Consider the following 15,364-nt stretch of genomic DNA (forward strand, 5'->3'; position numbering starts at 1 on the left):
AACTAAGGAGTCAAAAATGCTGTGCATACTTTGAACAGAAATATTTTAGTTTTTCACTTCTGCTCAAGCTATAGAAAAAAATTAACATTAAAAAATACATCAAGTATTGCTGGCTTGCAAAACTGTTGTTAAATGATAGCTTTCCAAAATACTCTACAATGCCACGGTATTTTGCTTGCAAAATGTTCCTACTGTCCATTACTGGATTCAAAAACCTGTTTCTTTTTGTTAGCATGACATTTAAAAATTAATGTGTGATAATTTATTTAAAACAGTTTTGCTTTCGGCACAGTCATCAAGAGTGTTCATTTTCATAGCTCTGTAAACACTGGGATAATACAAAATTTTAAAATTTCACTTTTATTCATTATACACTATAATGAAATTCTCAGGCTTCAAAACCATTCATAGCTGCACTTTTTCCTTGGATCTGAAAATTCTATAGGTAATATCATTGTTTTTTTTTCACTACTAATTGAATTTTATTAGTCATTAAAAATCCCTGGATAAAGGCAAAAAAGACACTCATAAGTACTGAGTCAACATGAGGAAAGTATTATAGCATTATGATAATCATACCATATATTTGTTTAGAGATTTACAGTTTATGAGGTGCTTTCATTTACTTAAATCACTTGATCTCTACAATAACTACATAAGTAAGGATATTTTTGATTGTACATGACAGACATATTAACCTATACTAGTCTAAGTATTTAGAGGAATTATTATAAAGGTCTTCTGCTGACATTTGGAACTTAGTAGATGAACGTGTGGTTATGGAATAAATACGCACAACAGCTTAAAAGTGCTCTGTCACTAGTTCCTGGTACATCCTATCTATGTGTGTATTCTTTTGGAGGAGGTCACCAAGAGGATGTGACCACAGGTTAACTTGAGAGCGGGACCTAGGCAATGGGCGGCTCTTCCCCCTCTCTGACCTTGGAAACTATGTTCTGTGCACTGTTTCCTACAGCAGGAACCATTTCAAGGAGGAAGCCTTGAGAGAACAATGTGTTCCTGAGACGCCAGGATGGCCTAAGTGACTGAACCCAGTTAAGACTTCCATATAAACTTTTAAGATTCTGGCAGGTGGTGCAGAGATCTATTGGTCTTGAAGGCGAGGAGGACAAGCCTCGTAGATAGGTTCCCTTATTTTAAATCTGCTACCTACCAGTCCAGGGTGGCTGCCCCTTTTGTCTTTCCCTACCCTCCGCATTTGGGGAACAGTTTGTGAATCAAGAACTATTTCTCAATCTCTCTTCTCCTCCATTTCTATTTCTTTTCTCAATTCTACTTTTACACATTTCTCATGTCTGAATAGCAGGAAACATGTCTACAGGTAGGTTCTAACCTGTACAACATAGATACAGACAATCAAAGACAAACTTCTCTTACTCAATTCCATATTGAAATGTTTATTGAAGCATTGCCTGGGCCAAAAGGAAGCTCTTTAAAATACCATGGAGATGAGTGACAATAGTGCCAGGTCCCAGAAGAAGAATACATTTCCCAAAGAAACAAGGGACAAAATTACACCTATCCTCTACAAATATCACAAGGTACATGGGATTACTATGTTTCCTAATTTATAAATGAAAAACAAATAACTAGGGTTCAAAGAAGTTAATTCATGAATTATTCAACATATTTCATAAGTTTTATCTAAGATATTTATGTAAGATTTTGTACTAAAATTCATTTGAAATTTTACATATGAAATAAGGGAAAGTGATTAGGTAATAGCAGCATAGATAGAAATCATTCTATTTATAGCTTATTTAAAATTTACCTGGGATTATTGATAGATGGATGGATGGATGGATGGATGGGTATTGATAGGTAAATGCAAACACATTGTTACATACATGCAAAAATACAGATACGCATAAAATAAGGTGTGCATATATACATATAATACATAGTAGAAATAATGTTTCTGTAATTGCATTTATCAATCATTTATTTCATTGTTACAGGGTTTTGAACCCTAGTTGGAAAACTTTCTCCACATCTAGTGTATAAATAAATTTACTCATCTCTCCTATATCATTTTTTTATACTGTTTTTCTTTTGTGTCTTCAGATCTCCAAAATCTTGGAATAGTTCTACATTGTGTTTTATGAAGTATGATCCCAAAATTTGTTTTTCTAAGTGCCTAGTACCTACCCAAAACTGTTTATTTAAAAAAAATATTATTTTGCATGCTAATTTAAAATAGCACTTTTTATCAAACACTGACTGCTTAGTCTATTTCTGGATCTAGACTGTTGTGTTTTTCTGGCAATCTTTTCTGTGTTAATATCATATGGCTTTATTTATAAAATATTTATATTATATTTTTATTTTTGTTTGAGCTAGTCCTGTTCTGCCTCATTGTTGCTCTTCTTTATAAGGGTTTACCTTGTTGCTTTGACCCGGTATACTTTTCTATAAAAAAATTAAATTGAACTTTTCTAGCCCTGTTATCATTTTATTACTATTTCATCAAATATATGGCTTCTCTTGGCAAGAATTTTTCTTTTTAATGAGTCTTTCTATGAAAGAAGATTGTATGTCATTAGGTTTAGCATATTTTGCTTATTTTCCCTAGGCGTTTTAACATGTTACAATTTTAATGAGGTTTCTCTTTACTTTTTATCTTCTAACCAGTTGATATTTTGCAATAAAAATTGCATTATCATAGTGTTTGCTTGTGCTTACTATTCATAGTATTGAACCAATAATCGTATATAAGCTTTGTCTTTAGTCTTTATTTTTCTAAACTTTCTCAGATTTGGTTCTCAGTTAGTTCTTGACCTTCCAGACTGATGCTGTCTTGAGCAGGTCTAGAATCCTAGCCCCTGATATTATGATGACAGAGCTGCCAGCAAAAGACACACTTCTGGGACTAGAAGCAGAAAATTTTTCTTCCAATCATCCTCTGAACTCTAGTCTGAATCTAATAAGAAGCCAAGTGGCAAGAAGTCCTGGGTAGTTTCTGAATTCCAATCACGCACTACAGAACAGAATATATAAAAGTAAGATATGGAACTCAGTGATAGTATGCACATAGCCAGAGCCCTCCTCTTTTTATCTGGATTAATTAATGGTTTGTTTGTATTGTTGATTTTTTTTTAGACAACCAGATAGTGTTATATTTTGCTATTATTTCTAATTTATCTCTGTTTTCTAACTCATTATTTACTGCTTTCTTATTCTTAAATTATTTCCTTCTGCTATTTTTCTAATTAATTTTATTGGAATTTTTCTATGTTTGTATTTGAATGTTTTATTGATTTACTATGTAGGTCTTAGAATACTATGAATTTTCCTCCTAAGACTTCCTCAACTTTGTTTTTCAAATTTTAATTATATTCTAGAATTTTTTCAAATTTATTTTGTATTTTTTGACTTGAGGAGTTTATTTAAAATTTTAAAACATCATTATTTCAACATAAAGCTTAAATCTCTTATTTTAAATATCTTGTATTCATTTATAGTTTTATTTCATTCTGATAAAATAATGTTACATGAGTATCTTTTTAGAATGTTACCAATATTCTTGAGAATTTTTATAGGGTCCAATTTTGTAAATGACATATATAGTTGAAATGAAGTTCTAGCCTTCATGATAATAGGGTTTGGTATATATATATTTTATGTTTTCATCTTATGTTGTTTATTTCTCTTACACGTATAAGAAATTTTTACATAATTGTTTTGGTCTGAAACAGGAATATTAAATGTACCTTTCTATATTTCATATCCTAAAGTTTTGGCTTCAGAGATTCCTTCCTCCTGAGCTTTTGTGTGAATGGTTGTTGATAGTTATTATAATTCTGTTGTGCATTGAGACCCACAGAGTTTTGTCTCATTTAGAACTTTTGACTAGGATTTTACTTTTGTTAACTATTAGGCACAACTGTTGTTTCTTTTTGTTGTTAGAGTTTGTGTGGTATTCTTTTATTTATCCTGTTATTTTTAATCCTTCTTGATCACATTTGTCTATGTCTTATACCCAATTTATAGTTGAATTTTTTTTTTTTGTTAGCCAATCTGATCGATGAATTAAGCACATAGATGTCATCCTTTAAACTGTATTTATTGATTCTCCATTATGAGTAATACTAAAATTATCTTCTAACATCCTCCTAATCCCTGCCCTGCTCTCTTCCTTTTACTCAATAGCAATGTGAATTTTAGCATCTATTTATGTACTGTTATGTATGTTTAAATTTTCTAAAAAATTTAAAAACTTTAAATGATGTCATTTGAAACTCAGCTATTTCTTATGAGTCAGTCAAGATACTAATATTACTCTTTCCTTTATCTGCATCTTCTCTTTGAACTTTGTTAGTTTTATTTTTATCAATATCTTTCAAGGACTGAACATTACCATAAACATACCAATATTCAAAAATTAGTTTCTCTTTTGTCTTAATTTCAGATCTACAGTTAAATGTTCTTAATGCTCAGTCTCGTTCCTGAGGCGTATAGTCATTTCTTAGATACATGAAGCTCTTACACCCATTTAGTTTCCTGGAAAGGCTGTGATCTTATTAGTGTCATATTTTCTGAATTCTTACATTCTTAAACATTTTTTTATAGCTTTGATCAATGAAGGAACAGGTGAGCAGCATATAAATTCTTGCCTCATACCTTCTTTCTGTTGGAACACAACCAGCATCCTCACCAATGTGACTGGGGTCGTGTTGGATCCTGTGAGAAAACTCCAGAAGGAGGGCAAGTGTCTTCCTGGGGCGTGCCTGGAATAAACAGGCGAGGATCCCTGGAGTGCTTTCAGGTCCTCCTTTAAATGGATCTGATAAGTGTAGAGAATCCTTAGCTTGCTCTTGTCATTTAAAACTAAGAGATAATCGTTGTTCACTTGTCCCCCTTGATTGCCTGCATAGCTCACATCCCAGTGCTTAGCTTATGTCTCACATGCAGTTCATGTCCTGCACCTAAATCTATATCCTGTTTGTAACCAGATCTTGTGTAAAGTATAAAAGAAGTGACCGTAAGAAATAAAGTCGTCTACTGATCATCAGTCAGTAGTAGCCCCATCATTTCAGCTCCAATCACCAGGATCCCCACCTCGCGAAGGTGACACTTTTGAGTACCACACATATGTTGCTCTATTGTTTTTCACTCTAAGTATTGCTACTGACGCATCTAATGCCTATCAGAATTTCTTTCCCTTTGAGTGGCCCAACTTTCTTGCCTAGGAAGAAATTAAATTAGGTAAAACAGACAAAAAAACAGCATATTTTATTTATTTTATGTAATATGTATATATATATGTATATTGTATTATGTTGCATTATACATATATATAATACATATTGCATTATACAATATGTATACATATTGTAATATGTATATATGTATATATACATATATAATGCACATGCTGTATAAGAGAAATAATTTTATATACATACTTTATTTTAAGCAATTACTTAAAATTTACTTTAATTCATTTATGTATATTTAAATAGGAATCTGTTAATAAAACCTAACAGTTCTAAGGTACAATATAAAAAAAGCCACTCTTTCATGCTAACCTTTCAATCCTACTCTCTGGGTAGAACTACTATGTACTCTTTCCCTTTATCATTCCAGGCAAAAATGTGAACAGACACACACACATAAACACATTGTATCTCTTTGTCATTATTAGTGGTTAGCTAGTAGTTTTGTGTTCATCATTTCCACATGACTCTTCAACTTCTAATCTTCACATTTATGATTCACATACAAAGAAAGAAGAATAGAAAAAAGAAATTAAAGTATTTCTCAATGCCCACAATTGTGACAAATGGCCATTCTTATATACAAGGTAGGCTGAGATATCATATTTTTAACTTTTAAAGAATCAATAATTTAAGAAGACGCATTTTCATTGATTTAGAAATGAGAGTTTCTAAGACCTTAATTTTTATAACAAAGTATGATATGCACCAGTTATTTTGAAATTCCTTCTGTAATAACACATTGAAACATCTCTCTTCCTTTCCCTCCCCACATAAAAACAGAAAAGGCAAATATAATAACTAATGTAAATTATTGGATTTTTCACTTCTTTATTCAATACTCTTTTAGTTACTCTATCCTTAGAATATGGCTTTATATCTGGAGAAGCAAATTTTCTTTTTGCTCTTGTTTAACTCACCTAGTGTCTGGTATCAGTATGTTTTCTTCCTTCCTGGAGATACTTCCTCTGCCAAAAAATAGTCTTTCCCTATAGAAGGCAGTGGTTTAATCAACTTTTTTACTGGAACCCCAAACATAAAATTTCCCTTCTTTCAAATGGGTTTTAGACAAAGATAAAATCAACCAATGTGTTAGAATTTATTAAATTATTTAAACTCCAGAAAGTATTGTGAGATTCAGTGATATTTGCTGGGCTAATAGGGACTGAAATCCTAAAATGATCAGAGTGGAAATGAGGCAGTATGTTAACCAATACTGGAAATTCAAGCAAAAGATAAAAATTCACAAGGACAGAAAATAAAATACTAATCTTTTGATCTCAAGAGATGAAGATAATAAAACAGAAAGGTTGCCTTAAGGCCAAATGTAAACCAAGGCATGAGAAGTATAAAGGAAATCATGAAACTCATGGAATATAATGCATAATTAGGCACAAGGAAAGAGAGCATAGCTATTCCAGGAGTAGCCATAATAGCAATAACAGCTCTATTAGTCAGCAGAGCCTAGGCTATGCTGTAGTTAAAAACACTGAAAATGTATCAGTGCTTTGAAAACAAGTGAGAATGCCCTATCTGTATTGCACATGCATGACACTTCTATTGAAGTTATTCTACACCCAGCTTCAAGGCTTATGGAGGCTCCTCCATCTGAAATCTCCCAGGCTAAGCCTGCAGGAAGAAGGCAGACCAAAGGATCAGGTGCTAATACTTAAATAAATACTTTCAGGGTCACTTTCTCTACCATTTCTTTGATCAGAGTAAGTCATATGGCTATTGCTAACTTCAGTGGATGTTGAAGAGTGTTCACCTTTTATGTCAGGAATGTAAGGAAAATATTAATAGTGTCTATCACAGCAGCAAGGGTGGACAAAGTTCTATAACTCTTGGTTAGGGGCTGAATTGTGTCCTCCTTAAAATTAATATTTTGAAGACCTAACTACCACTATCTCAGACTATTGACTATATTTAGACATAAGGTTTTAAAGAGGTAATTGTTAGAATGAGGCCATTAGCCTGGGTTCTAATAAAATCTGACTGGTGTCCTTTCAAGGAAAGAAAACTAAGACACAGAGAGACACCAGTGGTACCATCATATGAAGAGGACATCTTCAAGCCAAGAACAGAGTTATTGGAAGAAACCAATTCTCCTGGCATGCTGATCTTGGACTTCTAACTCCAGAACTTTAAAAAATTAATTTATGTTGTTTAAGCCACTCAGTAATTGGTATTTTATCACAGAAGCCCTAACACACTAATACACCATTTGTGCTGAAATCATTGGTCATTGGTAGAATTAGGACATTTCAGAACCCTATTATGAGATTCAAGGAGATTCAAAAAAAATAAAATTTTTCGATTTCAATATCCTTTTTTTAAAAAATATTTTATTTATTTATTTGACAGAGAGAGAGAAAGAGAGATCACAAGTAGGCAGAGAAGCAGGCAGAGAGAGAGGGGGGAAGCAGGCTCCCTGCTGAGCAGAGAGCCTGATGCGGGGCTTCATCCCAGGACCCTGAGATCATGACCTGAACCGAAGGCAGAGGCTTTAACCCACTGAGCCACCAAGGTGCCCCAGGATTCTTTTTTTTTTTTGGTTAATTTTTATTTATTTATTTAATTTCTTTTCAGTGTTCCCGAATTCATTGTTTATGCCCCATACCCAGGGGAGAGCAAGATTCTTAAGCAGGCTCCACACCCAATGTAGAACCTGAAGCAGGCTCAATCTCAGGACCCTGAGTCATGACTTGAGCTGAAATCAAGAGTCAGCTGCTTAACTGAGTGAGCCAAACAGACACCCCAAAGTACGTATTCTTGAACAAATTGGTTTAAAATGGCTATCATGACTTTTGGGTCCTCTTCAGTTTTGTTGTTGTTGAGTTTTTAAATCTTTCAAATCTTTAAAGTTGTGATAATATATTGTGTATTTCTGTGTGATGTAGGCAAACAAGAGGCCAGGCCTTCCCAGGGTTGGATGAGTTGTATAAGGATACACCAAAAGAGGAGAATCTTTAACAAGAAGAAGAGCAAGTAATAAAACCCAAGATATCATATTAATATATTTAGGTTTCTAAAATCTTTTATTAATCATGTATTTTATGAATCCTATGGATAAATCAGCAAAATACTTAGGTCTAGAGTTGGCTCAATTGTTATTTGATTGTATGTGTTCTCTTGTCAATAGACATGGGCACTAGAGAGATAGAAACTGTGTCTAATTAAACTATGAATCAAAAATATCTAAAATTTGGTAGTTGCTCAATTGATATTTATAAATTAAATACCTGACTGAGTATCTTAAAATATCACAGTTGCTATATTTTTTTTTATCAATTACATGTCAGGGGCAAGATTTTATATCTCTCTGAAATGAGAAAAAGAAACCCACCCATTTCTTATTATGGATATGTTTGATGCCAACAGAAAATGGTTCACATTGCTGTGATCTTAAACATACTCATATAAGCTCTTCAACACTAAACATGTACACAAAACAAATTCATTTTTAAGATGCAGAAACCACAGTGCATTTGCAAAACACATGCATAATTTATACTGAAATACAAACCCCTAATGTTAAAAAAAAATGACTTTATGGCCTTTTCCTACCATATGTGTGTGTATGTGTTTACACACACACATACACCCAAAGTTGGGACACTATTTCTCCTATTTAAATCAACTAAGAATTGCAAACAAGTTCTTTGTTGATGACAGAGTGTTAGAGGTGCAGTGATCATGTGTACCAGTCATAAACTTTATAAAATATGTTACTAAATGTGCTCTTTTAGTAACTATGTTTACATCACTGGCTTAAAAATTAGAGCACATATTCATCTGATACAATTTTGTGTGTTGGAAAAGAAAATTTAAAATGTAGCTAGTAAAAATTAAAATAAGATATCAAAAGATTTAGATACTCAAGTAATTACCCTCAGGGTCTTCTTCCCACTAGTGAAAAATCAAATAAATCTAGACTATATTATAATTTGAATATTAATTTCAATAAAAATAAAATGCAATTTTAGTAAAAACCTATATAACACCTTTTCTATAATCTTTGTTTTCCTAAACTATGAGGATGGTAATTTAAATATACTTTGCAGATAAAATAAAATGAAGAAATCAGTTATTTTCAACTATTATGAGATTTATTTCTTTAATTTTTTCCTTATTAAATAATAATGAAAGGAAACTGTCTACCCTCTCCTATAGACACACAGCTCCTCCTAGAGCTATATTTTATATTTCAAGTTTTAGCTAACATTTTTTCTTATAGTCTTCCAATACGTGATCTCTTTGAAACAGCATTGAGTAAGTTTTCTCTGGTTGATAGTTGGGATTTTGCTGATGTATGTATTCATTTTTACTTATTTATTTTGCAATTTTAGATAAATGCTATACATATGGAATATGCATTTCTCAAAGTAAACACATAGATTTAGGATTAATAGTTAATATAGCTTGAGGCAAAATTATCAAAATACTTTATAAATGCTGCAGCTGAGCATTTTAATACACATCTAAAATAAGTTAAACATTATCCCAAGAGTTCACTCTAAATTAAAGCTTAAAAAGAAAGAGAGACAGAGATAACATAAATTATAAATCAGTATTGCACAAAGCATGGTATTATAATGTCATGGTTCTAAGAACAATAAAGCTTTAAATTTCCCTGCAGGCTATTCTTGCTTGTTTGGGTATGTTGTTCAAGTCATGCATTGTCTAAAGGGATATATTCACTATAAACAATGTTTTCTAAACAAATTGATGTTCTGTACCACAAGTTAGGATTTGATTACTGAAAATGTGTATATAATGCAAAGCTAATTATAAAACCCCAAAATTGAAATGTGTTTTTTTCACGGATTTAAATGATTTCCACCAAGGGAGAGGACTTTTCAATACGCAGAGAACTAGCATGATGCTTCTTCTACTAAACAACAAAATAGCTTAAGCCAAATAACACTTCCCAATCTTTTTTTTTTTTCCCCTAGAAATTCTTTGTGGCTTTAGAGAAATTAGAAAATAGTACTTAAGATCACATTCTACCTAATGCTTATCTCTAAATGAAAATGTGCATTGCTTTGCTTTAAAAAAAAAAAAAAACATGGTTTATGTATAGAGATGCTGTATTTCTAATTAGGGATTCTATAATTAGCAATCTAATTTTGGCTACTTCTGGGCAATATTAAAGTGAAATTTTCATTTGCCATTTTGCTGCCAAGGGAATTTCCCAGCCATGCTAAATGACTGCCATGGAGCCACAGATTGGATTGAAAACAAATGTCACAACATATTTTTCTGACAACCACAATGTCTTTAACATTTTATAAAGCGATCACTAAACTTTCTCTTATTCTTTAAGGTGTTTATGTTAATATCCTATGTGTAATGACTTCATTATTGCTCTTTTTTACAAAAGAATTCATGGCTTTTCTTTTAAGGACAATCTTTGCATCCTTATGAGAAGTATTTTATAAGCTAATATAAATATTTACTTATATCTCTGAGATACTGAAGTCCATTAAAAATCTGTAGCTACTTTCTGGTGTTGTAAATACTCAGTAAAATAAAGAATAAAACTGTTTAATAAATGCCACAATGTACAGCAAATTACATAGAGTCATGCTGTGTATTGAAAAAGCAAAGGAGTTTTAGAATCTAGCACACTTGAATTTAATAACCTCACACTCCATAACTTTATGACCTTCCTAATCTGTGCCTCCATTTTCTAATAAAATATCAATACTCTTTCTTAGGATTATTCACTATGTGGAAAAGGGTCAACTCTGTACCTAGAAGATAGTATTATTCAAAACATATAATCTTATTTTTGAGAATAAAAGCATAATGATTCCTTAAATGTTATATGGCCTGAGACCTGCAGGAGGAATGGAAAATTGTAGCAGAAAGATGAATAGAAGCAAAGACAAACTAATTGAATAGCATTGAAACAAGCAATTATAGTTTCTTAGCACATAAAGAAAGAGTAAAACATATAAAATGAACAAAACTAGAAACTTTCATCATAGCCAGGTCGTAAAGAATGAGCATCTCCTTCAAAAATAAATGAATGAATAAATAAATAAATAGAAAATAAAAAGGGAGAGAGAGAGAGATCTTACATATTAACCCATATTTAATACATCAAAGAATTTAATTAGTAAGTGGCTAATATTTTGCTAGAATTCCTTTGCAGTACGTTCCTTGATTATTTGATCTGTTTATCAATTCACTCAATGTGAAGATTAGATTTCATAAGCCAAAGATGACAACTGACAAACCAGTTAGAATGTCACTGTGATAGTACATCTGAGAGGTTCTGAGGGATGAAATTGGTCTGTGATAAAAAAAAGATGGAAGTATGGTATTTCAAAAAAATATTTAAGTAGTAGCAGTGTTTGAAAGATTCCAACATAAAATAACCCTGTCTCCTCCCTCAAGCATTCATCCATTCATTTAATGATACTCATAAAACACTTGCTATCTAACAGACCCATGTTGAGATAATTTATCTGTGAGAAGACACAGTTCTTGTCTTCAAAGATTTGACAATTTAGAAGGGTGGTGGTGGAAGCTACAACAAGTAAATGCCTTATATTTATAAATAGGGTGAGAAAGTAAAAGCAAGATACAGAAAGATCACAGGACATCTATATTTTATGTAGGGAGGGTTGCAAAAATTATCTCAGGAAAGATAACATTTGACCGCAGACATAAAAGAATTGAAGGAATAAGTCATAGTAATATCAGTGACAGGAGTGTCATTGATCAGTGAGGACAATGCATTTGAATTGGGACCAAATATGTTTTTAAAAAAGTCAGCAATTAGACTAGCAGGGCTACTACTGAATGAGTATGGGTAAAAGAGATAGAACAAAAGGTAATGGAAAAACAAGGAACCAAATAATGTGAGGATGTGTATACTATGGTAAGGACATTCATTTTGATACAGACTACAAATTTTTGTCAGGTTTTAAGACCATAGATCACTTTGATATCCATGTGGAATGGGTTGTTAAGAGGCAAGGTTGGAAGCAAAGAGATCAATTAGTAGTTTATTAAAATGGTCCAAGGAAGAAAGTTTAATGGCTTGGATTAAAGCACAAGGATAGAGATATGATGACTGTTAGAACCTAAATCTAATTCAAAGAAATCTCCCATAGGACTTAATAGATTGCTTAGACTGATGATGGGGTGAGAGAGAAAAAGCAGAGTCAGGAATGAGTTTTGGGGTGCCTGGGTGGCTCAGTTGATTAAGTACCTGTCTCCTGCCTTAGGCTCACCTCAGGATCTCAGAGTCTTAGGAACAAGCCCTGCATTGGACTTCCGGCTCAGCAGGGAGGTTGCTTCTCCCTCTTCCTCTGCGGTTCTCCTTGCTGTGCTCGTCTCAAATAAATAAATAAAATATTTTTTAAAAAATGAATGAATTTTGTCCTAAGCAACTGGAATAATGGAATTCATTTGAGATAAGGAATTCTGAAGGAAAATTTTGATTTGTTCACTTTTTTGGAAGGAAATACTTTAAAAAATTTCCTTTTGGATATAGTGTAGTTACCTACTATATATATAATATTTAGATTACATATTGTAATTATATATAAAAGTTACATATTTGTATAATATGCTGTTATATAACATAATGTAAATAATGTCTGTCATAGTTCTGTTACAGTTGAATTATGAGTTTAGAGTTCTGGGGAGAAAACAGGGCTGGGGGTTAACATACAGGACTCGATAGAATATAGATGATATTGAAAGATGGAAAACTGAGTTCTTCTAGGAAATCAAGGATAAGACACAAAAAGAAGATATAGAGTGATCAAAGAGTCAGTTTTATTAATAAAATAATTTCAATAACAAATGCAGATCTTTTGTACAGACAAATAATGTCTTCTCCTCTAAGGCACCTCTGAATTTGATTTATCCTTCCCTAAGTGACTGAACCTACCTTGCAAAGTATTTGTTTTAGTGTACTGAGTCCCTAATATTGCTTATTAATGGTTCTACAGGTGATTAGAACAGCATTTCCCAAACATATTTGTAAAATGGCACACTTAGAAACAATTTCAATTTATATATTTATCTTAAATAAACACGAAGTGCATCTCAAGTTTAATCAAACAGTTATTCATTCCACGCTACAGCTTTGGCTACTCTAAAGGATAAACGTTTCAATATGATACACACGTTTTATTTCCAATTAAGGCTAATCAGCATGCCAGATGCCTCAAAATATCATTTGAAAAATTGAAGAATGTGTGGCCTTTTAGATGTTACCCTGGGCAAAAATCCCTTCTTACTAAAAATATTATTTTTACAGTCATTATATTTTAAATTTACCATATAGAATTTGCCATTGGCATTTATTCATGTACAATATTTATTTTAAAATGTCCAGTATCCAAAACAGATATTTTTAACTATCAGCAAAAACCACACATATCATTTGACCATTCAAATAACATTCGTTATATAACTAATGGAAATCAGTATAACTGCTTTAATAAAAGCTATTGATTCCAGGCTGACTAACCTCAAATGGAACGTATTGATACAGCAGTTTAAAACACGTTGTGGATATGGTCATCTGCTGGCAAATTAGGAAGTCCCTACTCCTCTGTTGGCTTATTTTGCTAACACTACCCTTCAGGCAATTATGAAAATCTAACTGTAATGTGTGCATATCAGTGACTTCTCGATAGGACTCTGAGCCCCTAGATGATGAGTATTTATTTTACTTCCCTGATGTTCACTTCTTCCTTATCTACTCTGTGACCTAAAGTGCACGCTAATCATATAAAAACTATGTTGGGGCACCTGGGTGGCTTAACCTTGGGTTAAAGCCTCTGCCTTTGGCTCCGATCATGATCCCGGGGTCCTGGGATCGAGCCCCGCATGGGGCTGTCTGCTCGGCAGGGAGCCTGCTTCCTTTCCTCTCTCTCTGCCTGCCTCTCCACCTACCTGTGATTTCTGTCAAAATAAATATAATCTTAAAAAAAAAGAAAACTATGTTGTAAATAAAATATTAGATCTTGTGGTGGGTATGTAAATGGATGTTAGAGTTTGACAGCAGGGATGATGTGTTATAATATTCACTAAATTCTGATATTTACTCTTAAACTAAAATCTTCAGAATTTTCTGAATCTGCTTTTTAGTGACAAACTATCCTGAGATGATGGAGATACTCTCATATGTTTTGAATGTTAAACTTTGAGATGAGTTACAATCAGCAATATTAAAAGGATGAATCTCCAACTATGCTTGTGTCTTTCACAATTTTTGTCTTTAAGGATTCTGGCACTACATGTAAATATATGTAAATTAGTCCATAAAATTTTGAGGGGGAATATCCCAGTTTAAACAGTTGTCCTTCTGTATCTGATTGTTATTGATACAAACATGACTGTGATTAAGGATATTTTTATTTTCAGGAATTTGAAAAAAAATGTGACAGAGGTCGTAAATATCTGCCTATGTTCAAGGGCTTTTATGTCACTGGAAGTAAGCAAGACGCCTACAGTAGAGCATAGTGCTTTCAAAGCACTTTCTTTTTACTGGTTTACCCCACCTTGCTTTCTTGTTCCCTGAAGTTATAAAAGCAGTGTGATCCCTGTGGTGGTCACCATCAGTGACCTGTTCTTTGCATTCAGGAAACCCACAGTAGCAAAATATTTACATCTTCTAGAAAGATCATTAAACTATTGACCACAAAATAGGAACATGGCTCCTAAGGGGAAAATGGCTGCAGATTTTGGAACAGGGTCAAAACATGTTTCCTGATGCATTGGATTCTGAGCAGTTAGCTTGGCAAAAAGGTCTTTGGAAGAGGCTAGGGGTGGAGTAAAATGATCTAACATTTTAATGGGAGAAGAGAAAAGATCTATTATAGAACTGCCTATTCCAACAGAATAAAAAACTATTGCAAATGAAAGCACATAGAAGTTCATATGGTGATATTCGAATTTTCCTTTTGGGCTACTGGAAGGAAGAAATGAAGTAAGAATTTTGGCTAAATTTTCAAATAATTGTTTTGATTACATTTGATTTTTAATTTTTACTAAGAATATGAAAACACTTGGAGATACTGTGTGCATTCGGCCTTTCAATTCTCTGATTTTCCTCTGGAGAAAAATTATGGGGTTTTTTTTGCCCTTTTAGGTGT

Source organism: Mustela erminea, chromosome 15, assembly GCF_009829155.1.
Source record: "Mustela erminea isolate mMusErm1 chromosome 15, mMusErm1.Pri, whole genome shotgun sequence".
NCBI lineage: Eukaryota > Metazoa > Chordata > Mammalia > Carnivora > Mustelidae > Mustela > Mustela erminea.